This window comes from Patiria miniata, unplaced genomic scaffold (assembly GCF_015706575.1).
Source record: "Patiria miniata isolate m_02_andy unplaced genomic scaffold, ASM1570657v1 HiC_scaffold_13, whole genome shotgun sequence".
NCBI lineage: Eukaryota > Metazoa > Echinodermata > Asteroidea > Valvatida > Asterinidae > Patiria > Patiria miniata.
This window is the reverse complement of record NW_024037051.1, coordinates 17,392,208-17,404,164: the sequence shown is the minus strand read 5'-3', so window position 1 is coordinate 17,404,164 and position 11,957 is coordinate 17,392,208. Positions and strand designations below refer to the sequence as shown.

Sequence of the window (11,957 nt, the reverse complement as noted above, 5' to 3'; positions counted from 1 at the left end):
TTTTGACTGCTATATACGAAGTTCGTGACGCGGGCGCTTGCAGGCATTGCAGTTGATTGACTGCACAAAGTGGTTACTAGATGCATTGATGCGCTATATCTTGAATTTTCTCCGCAATGCTTGGGTTTCAGGACTAGTCTATTTGCCAGTTTGTTTGCCTACTCATAAGCTTTTAAACAACGTAAAGTTTGTGCAGAACTTCCCATATTAAGGTAACTTTTGACTGCGATATACGAAGTTCGTGACGCGGGCGCTTGCAGGCATTGCAGTTGATTGACTGCACAAAGTGGTTACCTAATGCATGAATACGCTATATCTTTAACTTTCTTCACAATTCTTGGGTTCAGGACTTGTCCTTTAGCCAGCTTGTTGGCCTACTAATAAACTTTCGAACAAGGTAAAGTTTGTGCATGTTAAGGTACCTTTTGACTGCGATGTACGAAGTTCGTGCCGTGGGCGCTTGCCGGCATTGCTGTTGGATTGACTGCACAAAGCGGTTACTAGATACATTGATGCGCTATATCTTAAATTTTCTCCACAATTCTTGGGTTTTAAGGACTTGTCCTCTTGCCAGCTTGTTGGCCTACTCGTAAGCTTTCGCACAACGTAAAGTTTGCGCAGAACTTCCCATGTTAACCTGTTAACTGACAAACCACAACGTCGATAAAAAGAAAAACATAACCTCCTTTGCGAAGGTAATACTATAAAGGAGCAGTGGAGCCCTCCACAGTCTCTGTAGTGTGTAAAAAAAATCACACATATCGTCAGAGTTTTCACGAAGAGACAATTTTGGCCACGGGGCGTTGAAACATAGTTTTGAGAAAATCGACTTTAAAGTTGAACCCTTTTTAAACTGGAGATTTCGCCTATTTTTAAAGGACATGTTGATTATTTGTTTATACCGATAGTAAGCTGAAATCTCACACTTACACATTGTACCAATTGCGAGTCAATAGACCAATTAATTGCGGAGCAATTAACGTTCATAGTCAATTGTCTCTTCGTGAAAACTCAAAATTCCACAGGCGATTGGTTTTTCCGGGAAAATTGGCAATGATCCAATTGTCTCTTCGTGAAAACTCAAACTCTCCGCTATCCAAACACGCACAAATTGGCTCTTCATGAAAACTCAAATCCCACACGCGCTTCGTTTTGCCCGCACGCGTCGTTTGCTTGCGCGCGCTCGAAAATTGTCTCTTCGTGAAAACTCAAAATCGCACACTTGCGTTATTTTGTCCCCATAGAACAACGTGCATTTTTGCTACAATTGTCTCTTCGTGAAAACTGAAAATACGACTTTGGTGAAATTTTCCCTTTATTGATTCTCATGATCTCAATGATTTCATCTGATTTTGACAAAACAACTTCACCAAGATGTCCGTTGCAATACACTTAATCGATTTTGGCCCAAAAAAGAATTTCGAAAATATACTGATTTTTGCCAAAATTGTCTCTTCGTGAAAACTGTAACGATTTGTTTGGTTTGGTTTTAGGCCAAAGACAAAATACAACCCGTCAGAGCTGTGAGGCGGTAATTTGTTCAATTTTAATTTCATTTAATTGCCAATACACAGTAAACAAATCTTAAAATAAAATCATCCCATATACATGAAAAAATTAAAGAAAAAATAAAAGAAAGAATCCACCCCGCTAATACATAAAAAAGGGATGTGGTCTTGCTTATTAAAAAAAATTAAGGCGCTTAAAAAAACTTGTTTTTATAAAAATCGATTTCATTTTAGACTGCAAAGACCATATTACAATTTCTCTAAACATGTTCAAACACAAATTCATCTGGTGACTTACTTGGCAATACACTCTAAAAACTGGAGTGTTCAATCCAACACTTACATGAGTTCGGTCAGTGACCATACTTTGAAAGTGTTGAATCCAGCATTTTTAAATATTGAACCATGCATTTTCAATCCAACACTTAGACTGTTATGTGTTAATTCGACCTTCTTGTTTTTCAAGTTTAACACATTGAAAGCGGTGAATCAACATGATCAACATTTAAAATGTTGAATTAACAGTTGAATTTAACATATAAAATGCTGGATATAACACCTTTAAAGTGTGGTCACTCACCGAAACATCCTTTAAAGTATGGTCACTCACCGAACTCACGCAAGTGTTGGATTCAAAACTTACATGAATAGCAATATAATTACAATTTGAGTTCCTCAATTCAAATGTCGATAATGACACCCTTTAAACAAAATGTGTATTAAATACTGAATCAGATGGCACCAGTTAGGAGCCATTATTGATCATAGCACAATGTTTATACACATGCCAACTTCATGCTCATGCGGCCAACTGTGTCTGTACAACTTGCCAAAATATGTGCACACCTCAAATAAACCGATCCATTATAAAGCCCCGCCCACTGCGCACTAATCAGGAAACAACACGTGCGCCTCTTCAATGTCACTGCATATCTAAGCCGCGCGCAGCATACGCGCGTGTAGGCATGTCGGACATTTATCAAGGCTGTGATTGGTCAAGTGTTTTGGGAGGGGCGTGACGGATTGGTCGATTAAACAAGACGTGCAGCGTGAACGCCAAGTGTTACCACCTGATTAAATCGTCTGATGACGTTAGTTGAGTATCTAAAGGCCTTCACAAACTAAGTGATAAGAACTTCAAACGATATCTAATTGAGAAAAACTTACAAAAAGGTTCGACGTGTTACACGACGTATTACAAGACGTAACATGACGTGAACACATAGTTTCCCGAAGTGAACTCCAACAAAAGAGACTATTTCAGATAAAAAAAATACGTATCCAAAAATTAAATCCTAGTACGTACAAAAGTATATTTTGTTTTAAACGTGAGTTAAAATGTACATACAATTATATATGACGAGTATAGAATACATGGACGTGGATATATTTAATTACAAAAATACTGTGTAAAATCTTTCCATGGCAAACGAATATTTACAGACTCTGTTTTTCAAACTTAGAGTTCGTATTTCAAAACAAATTGTTGTGTGTACTTAAAGAACACTTCCTTTTCATTTAAAATATATACATTGGCGCAACGAATTGATTTTTCTGGGTTGCTTTTTACAATTATTTCAACGACATGATCATTTTGGCAAAATTGAGCCTAGCCCTAAGGGCACCTTTTCCAGAATTAATCGAGACTACAACTTACAGTACTGTATACTGTGCAATGCACAAGAAATACTACTTTTGCACTTCTCTTCCGCAATGCCTCGTCTTTCTACCACCACTTAGTCTTGTGAATTTAAGAGGTAGCAATAGTATTGAAAGTATACTCAAGATCTTGGGATGAGACCAATAAGGCTACCATCGTTACAGCAGGTATCTGACTATTCAAGATGAATGTCAAAGACAAACAACATGGCTCTGTTCGTGACAAATCACATCAAATCATCGCTCTGAATAATTGTCTCCTGAATGGATGTCTCAGGCCGCTATAAAAAGCATTTTGGATGAAATTCCAAGCATACCATACCAAACATACAGTATTCGAACCAGTTACGAGGTAAATACATATAGGTAAACAAAAAAGTTAAAATTGGTAATCTTAATTATTCATTGAAATATAAAAATTGATGTCTTTTGTTGCTGATGAGGATTCGGCTCTCCTATCCACCAGTCATTTGTTTAATTGACTTAGAATACACGTAGGCCTATACGGCAATATATTTCAACTATTCCACTACCACCCCCAAATTGGTTTAGTTTACACATTATGATTCCCTGTATTAGAAAGAAAAAGAAGTAAACTGCTTAAACACTTTCCATTCCATCAGCGTATTAAAATAATCGAACCCTTGTCTCAAAGGAATGCACATTACTTGGGTCCTTACCTAAGTTAATTGACACTAACACAAATGGTTATCTGACCGTAAAAGAAATATGTTGTTTACGGTGGAACAATTTAGGCATTGTTTTCTGACATGTCCTTCCCCTTTTAAAATTCTTGTTAAACATGTAGTGGAATATGAGCGGTTCAAACTACAGCGTGTGAATACCAAACACACAATATCGTTCACCATTCATACATATTTGTTCTTAAAGATCTACCGCGTCATAATATGCTGTTGAATTATGTTGGGGTTATGGACATATTTTGGTGGATGCTAGGTCCCTGTGTAAGCTAATAGTAACCATCGGTGATGTTGCTTGAAGCGGGAGCCACGCCATGCATCTGCATCAGACTAATACCCCGCCCGTACCGGTCACTACCAAGGTCACCCGAACGGGACCCGACAGCATCACGAACCCGACCCATGCTGTTGGCGTTCGGTACGGCGCCGCCATTTTGATGGATGTATCCATTCTGGCGAGTGGGGGCGGAGCTGAACCTGCTGGAGCCCGAGTAGAAGCCGCGTGGCTCCCTGCCGTCCACCACCATGGTGCCGCCGTTGCTGTGGTATCCCTGCCGGTCGTCCTTCACCGCGCCCCTCACAGACGCCCGTGGGATGATGTACCCGGTGGACGTATTGGTACGGTCCGGCTGGCCGTAGCTGACCTCCTGGGGGCGTTCTTGATACTGGCTCTGCTCAGCGCTGTAGATGCCGGGCTCGCGATTGAAGAAGTCGTCCTCGTAAGGGCCGCTGGTTTCTCGGGGGCGTTGGTGGCTACGCGACCTGTTGGTGGCTCTGCGGTGGTCGTCGTACGAATCCTAACAATTTAAAAAAAAGAGATAGACAGCAAAATGTAAGCTAGGTTGCAACAGGTGTTATATGCAACTGTTTTAAAGACATATGGGAAAAAACAAATTGCCAGAGTTTATAAATCTCCCAAATTGTCATATTTACGTCACACGTTTTTTGCCAAACAAGGAGCTATACGACTGCTTCAGTTAAGATTTCAGGAAATGTACACCAACGGTGAAGGAATTGAAAATCACATCACTGAGCAAATATTTGCCTTTATTAATACTTTCTTATTTCCAAAAAGGAAAACTAGGGAAAATAGTTTAAGAGTGAAAAAAAACCTCTGATGTCTGATCGAAATGCATTGATAGATTCAGTATAATCTCGATTCAAATCTTGATCAATGCGACTGAATGATTTTTGCTCAATTAGTCTTGTCAATCCCTCGTGTATGGAATAAAAAAAGAACCTCTATTCAGAAATGTAAGAGTCAGTACCAAACGAATGCTGAGACAAAACCACACCGCCCATAAACTATAACACATATTATGTTCAAACAAATGCGGTACATAGGGTGCAAACATATGCTCATACTATTGAAAGTGAACTTGAGTAGGCCAAAAATTACATGCCAAAAATTACATGTTCACACGACATTGTTCGAATGTTGTTTCTGAAGTAAAGTTACTAAATTGCCACAGTAAAAAAAGTACCACAGAATGGAGTCCTGACATCGCCCTCATTTGTTTAAAATATGGCCACATTCTTACCGACTCGTCGTCCAGACTAGCGCAGCCGATGACGCAGTTCCACACCATGACGAAGAAGAGGATGAACACGGCCAAGACGGCCTGCACCGCCGACAGGATCACGCCAACGCTCGGCGACGGATCGCCCTGCGGCACTGCCTCATTCTCCAAGTAGGTGATGTAGCTGTACAGGGCAGCGCTCAGTAGGCAGCACAGCACCAACACCACGTTGTAGATCACCAGGAAGTATTTCTGAGGGGAAATTTGTAGAATACAATCCAATTAGGGATATGACTCTGTTTTGAGACATGGTGAACACCATACAGGGTGAGTAAAAAAAAATCCGAAACATAAATGTCGGCTCTACTGTTTTAGTGAAGTTCTACACAGTGGCGTAGCACGGTCATTTTTATTGGGGGGGGGTAAAAATTTCTTAAAAAGGGCACTTGCACATCCGTTTTGAAATGTAGACACGTTTTTTCCCCGGACACTTGGCCTCCAAAAATTCAAATAGTAGGGGTGGGGGGGGGGGGGTACCATCCGTCGATGGGGGCGCTCCTTAAAATCGACGATTGTGCACACTAATGGTGCTTCTCAGGGCAATACATGCGCGTAATTCACAAAAAAGGCACCCGGAACGGCCAATGACACAAAAAAGGGCACGACTTCTTTTTAAAAAGGGCACTTGGTCAGAAAAAAAGGGCACTTGTTAAAAAAGGGCACTCTTTAAAAAATATTTTTTTTGGGGGGGGGGGTTAAATACCCCCTTACCGTCATATATTTCCTTCACAGTTCGTTTAAAAATGTACAAGTGTTTTAGGAGTGGATTACTTGTAATAATTTGTTATGGACTAATGATCATTTCGTATTAATCCACACTAGCATCTTCAACACTGGCAATTTCCTTCTGTTTTTCCCTTGGAAATACAAACAAGGATGTTTCAAAAGTGCACAGGGACTACAACTTGGAAACCTGAAGAAACTTAAGATGACTTAACTTAAGAAGTCACTTCATTAGGAAGCTTAAATTGAAATGATTATTTACATAAAACAGCCGTTGATTCATGCACGGTGGAACATATTCGACGACAGAGGGCGCCATTTCCGATGCACACGATTAATTTGTAAAAACAACATGGAAAGTATGAAGCAATTCTTCGCTCTTACCAGACATTTATTCCAGAAACAAACAAGAAACAGCTGGAAGACTCCACTGAACACCGCCTAGAGTGGACCAAGCAGAGAAGAATGCATTTACACAGGTTGAAAAATGTTGTTAGTATACCGTCAACTATATTTACATTGTATAGGGTTAACTTTGGCAGATTTTCTCATCTAACAATTACATGTATTGCATGTCCAAAACATGAACAGCTGAACATTTCTCCTGTTGTACTTTGTTTGCACCTAGATGCTTATCTTTAACCTAGTAACACACAAAAATAATGAGATTATGAGCCTCCTAGTGTGTTGAAAGTTTCCTCGTATATTGGGGCAATTTCGGCAGGGTATCGGAATTCAATGAAATTGATATTATTCACAAAACGTGTACAATTATGATATTTACAACCTTTCAAGAACGGACATATTCTGCCAAAGATACCCAGGGTGCCAACGGTACCCCAGTTTACGGAAATGTCATAGTCAAATGTCATTTATAGGCCTTACAGAAATGTTCGATGAGCATCCAATGGGATTCCCATGGGAAACCCATCGGGTCATCAAGAACACCATGTAAGTTAAAATGATCACAATGGAAGATTGCATGCTCATCATAGGAAACCCATGGGAACAATATGGAGATAGCATGGACAACATGGGAACATAATGGGGATTTTACGAGCTCCATGGGAACACCATGGGGATTTTATGAACACCATGGGGATTTTATGGACATCATGGGGACACCATGTGGAATTTATGAACACCATGGGAACACCATGGGGATTTTATGGACACCATGAAAACACCATGCTGATTTAATGGACACCATGGGAACATCCTGGGGATTTTATGTCACCATGGGAACACCATGGGGATTTACTGGACACCATGGGAACATCCTGGGGATTTTAGACACTATGGGTACACCATGTACGCCGGGTTATACTGGCGAACATGCATGTGCCATATGATGCAGAATACTATAATGAAAAAGATTTCAAAAGATAGATTTTAGCCAATATATTGATGTCAATGTTCGAATTAAAATTAATATTTTGCTATAGGCAGCCGTTGCCAATAATAAAGAGACTGTAACATATATATTATCAAATCGTTGAAAAAATGCAATACTTATGGGGTGCTTTTATCTGGAAAAACTTTGCAAATATGATGTCATAACAATCATGTACATTTCGCAACGAGGCAGTTTTTTTTATGTAATACATGTATATGTTTAGGAAGACATGTTTACTTTTATATTCTCTTACCACCTATACAAGTCTTGAATCATCCAAAAATTCCCACAGTGCGAAAAAACAATGACTTTTTTTGTAGGCCGGAAATTAATTAAATCGGGCATCAAAGTCCATTAAAAGAGCATAAGTTGAGGTATTTGGGCTATACTGTTTCTTAAAGGGCCAATGTAATGTACTATTTTGTTTAAAGCGATCCTTCTAAATGCACCTTTGTGTCCCATTTAACCATATTTACAATTTTCATGTAGCCATTTGTAAGGGTATGCTGGTGGCTGTTTGGATTTTATGCTAATGCATATTTCCATATTATGAGCAAACTTGTGAGCAAACTTGTGATGTGATGAACTTGTAATGCCTAATTTTAGCTTTACTTATTATTTGCTGTGAACATATTCTTCTTCTTATGATTTACCATGTAGGTTCTGAATGTACTTGATTTGTTTTGTCTTGTCCTGTTTGTGTTGGTTCCTTGTCTCTGTATGTGTAACTTAAAGTGTACTTCATTGTGTAGGTAAGTTAAAGGAACAAATGTAATTAATATATATTTTTTCTCTACACATAATGGACTTCTCCACTTGACAAGCTTGCTTTTGGGAGAAGCCCACCGCTTAATCTTATCCGTTCATCTAAATTATTGTCTAAACCTTTTCCCTTTAAAATGATTAAGTGGAAATAAATATGAATGAATGAATGAATTAATGATGTCATTTCAGGGAGAAACCTCAATGTTACACCGATTCTGCACCAAAAGTTGCCAGAACTTTGGGTACTTTGCTGTTGAATAATTTTCTTTTCTTTTGTGATTTGTTGTTGTGTCAGTACATGGCAGGAAGCCAATGAGCAAACTATTCTCACAAATGTTTTCAATGAGTAAATTTTTGGATTCACAATTTTAATAGAAACCCATAAACTGAACATTGTCTTCCAGAAATGACATCACAGCAACAGTGCCCCCAGTTGACCAGAAAAAAATATGGTTAATTTGAAATGTCTAAAAAGTGCACTTTTCAATAAAATTAACTAAAAAGGAATGTCAAATAGTTTTCATACAATTTAGTTCCTTAAAAAAATGTATTGCATGGACCCTATTAATTAAAACCAGCTTGTTTAAGAAAACATGTTTTTGATTGGTCTGGTCAACATCTGTGCAATAATTAGGGCCAGAGACATGATAAACAGTATTTAAAAAAAAATCAACTTACCAAACCGCCAGTCCAGACCGCGGCATAGTAGTTGTACTCAACCTCCTTCCCACGGATGCATTCGTAATAGCAGCCCACCCACGTCCCACCAGGCCCCCGCCCAGCATTATACAGAGGAACGCCAGGGGAACGAGGCAGAGGGCACTCGGTCGGCCATATTTGTCCGGATAGCAGCACATACTGAATGGACCAAATGTGTGTGTGCTTCTATGGAGAAATTGTTATGCTGTCGACAAAATAAAAAAAAATCGTCAAAATATAATACATGCACTAAAAATCGAGAATTTGGTTTCTTGATGTCACTGAGAACGTCATAGTTAGGAGGTGTTTGTTAGAAAACACTCATCCATCAGTACCTTTTCAACCGGCACTGCTTCACATGATAGAAAATAATGACGTGCATTGTGGGCATTGAGTCATCTACAAACCTCATTGTGTACAGTTTAAATCATACATTTCAAAATGTCCACTGTGCGGTTTGGATGATGTGTATAGGTTTGCAGTGGGGTAGTTTTGGTTGGGTTGGTTTGGTTGGGTTGGGTTGGGATGGGGTGGGTTTGGGTGTACAAATGTACATGTACATGTACATGTATTTGGTTGTGTTGGCTTCGGTTGCATATGGATGGGTTGAATTGGGTTTGGGTGAGTTAGGTTGGTTTGAAATGGATAAGTTCAATGTTGGGTAGGGTTGAGGTGAGTTGGTTAGATTAAGTTGCCGGGTTGGGTATGGTTTGGATGGGGGTGTTGGGGTTACAGAGGTTGGGGTATAATGAAATTTGTTCGGTTTCCTATGGCAACAACCACTGAAATTAATTGTATCACAAAAATGAAGGAGACATTTTTGTCTACCAACAAAAAAGGAACATTTAGATAGTACCCATCACCGTTAAATTTAGTTCAGAAGTTGTAGGCTTAAAATGCTCTTCTCCAGCAGTATTTAAAAAAAATGTAAGTGAAATGATTTATATCTACAGTGTATTGATGCTCAGTCGAATAACATTGCAATTTCAGATCATAAAATCGACGTTGTATACTGTTACGATACAGAGCGATGCATCTTTGTTTGTTTTTAGCCAAGAACAAAATAGTTAATTATTTAAGGACTCGTTAAAATTACAAGTGGAAAGAACGTTGCATTCTGACGCAACTTTTGTTAATCACATAATCTCAGTGAAGGGTGGACCATATGCAAAAACAAAATATTGAAAGACATGAATTTGGGACTGATGAGAAAGAAAAGTCAATTGTGATAGGAAACACATAGCAAATGCACTCAAGTCTCCATAGCCTGTTTGCAGTGGCGTCTGGATAGCTACACTCTTTTTTCCTTTAAAAGTTCATTGGCAATAGGAAATATTATATAAATTAATTTCAATGTTGTTTTTATTTCTTGATAACCACCCTCGGAAAGGATTCCATACCTGGACATCACTTGCAATGTGCTTTCTATTCTATTCTACACATCAAGCATCAAGTGCGCAAAGGTCAAACCCTATGTGTCAAGGTACATGTATTACAATTCACCAACATTCAAAATTGCTCAAGCAGCCTTCATGGTCGAAATTCACAAAATAAATAAGTACAATAAACGGTTCCATACCTTTAAAAATCAGCTCCTGTACATGCACCACAAGCACACTGTTGCAGTCCACACCAGTTGTATAAGAGTGCAACCATGAGAAAATGCTTCAATTTTGTCGTCCGGAGTTACCACAAAACTACTCTCGAAAGAAACACGGCCTGTGCTGAAAGTTATACACGCCAGGGCTATGTACTTCCTGCCCAATAATATTTTAACTGCAAACATCGACGTGATCAAAATATTTTTGGGGAGTTACCGGTTGTGACCCCGATATTGCATTGACTTCGGTGAATCGTGCATTCATATGAGCAGGTTGCGCATGAATGATTCTGAATGGCCTGCACTTTGGGGGCTGAAAGTTTGTATACGGCTGTTTGGAGAAGTGAATTCAAAATACATTTCTGAATGTCGTACAGAGTTGTGGATACATTTAACTTCGAAAAGTATATATAAACAATCAGTGGTCATTAGGAATACTGTCAGCGATTACTTATTTCACTGGACACCAGTAATCCTTAAAAAACCGTTCATTCGCCTATTGCTCACTGCAACAGCCGTCGGCTTACCTGTGATGTCAGGTATTTAAAACTTTCTGAAGCAGAGATAAATCGGAGTAGAAAGGAAGCTGGCGAACTGTGTGAACTCTGGATAAATAGTACCATTGAGAAGCCTGATTAACAATGCGCCCCTTCGCTTTGTTATGGAAATCAGCGAATGGGAAAATGGACACCCGACTAACAACCCTTATGTGGTATATTACATGTGCACATGTATAACGCGTAAAGCTGTGTACACTCGATACAATGCGTATACAACGTAAACGCTGTAATCCGTGATGACGTGTCGATTCGTTGTGCGCCTGTGCTCCATTGTAGAATGATTTTTTTTTAATCAGGTGTTTTTGTTTTATTCCTCCACGTCCACGCCACTACTTAAGGCGTGATATGTGTTCCACCTTAAATAGCCTCATAGCTATATGCCTATAGATTAATTGTGTGTTTAAGATATGTTACTTTGGAAGGAACATGTTCACATATTCACTTTTTTTACCGGGCCTTCTATTGAAGAACATGTAAAATCCATCCGTCTTCCCAACCCGTTCCCTCTCCCTTTGCCCCGCCCCTTCCACAGCCCATGGTTGGGGCAGAGCCGTATGTGTATTCAGATAGAGATCATCGAAATAAGTTTGCCCCCCAAAAAATCATAGTAAACACTTTTACAATACAAATCAGGAGACTGTTTATTTCAGTCTGCTGAATATTTATTTTTTTAATGTTTACAACTTAGTTAAACATTATCATGCACACTTGTTTGTCTAAGAACATCAGCAACATGTAATAATTTCATTTCTGCTGATTTGATTTC

General features: G+C 39.1%; 1 pseudogene; it reads right to left on the bottom strand.

Annotated features, from left to right (window-relative positions):
• Positions 1-1,522: 1,522 nt before the first annotated feature.
• LOC119721436 lies at positions 1,523-10,913 on the bottom strand (annotated as a pseudogene).
• Between the last annotated feature and the right edge of the window lie 1,044 nt (positions 10,914-11,957).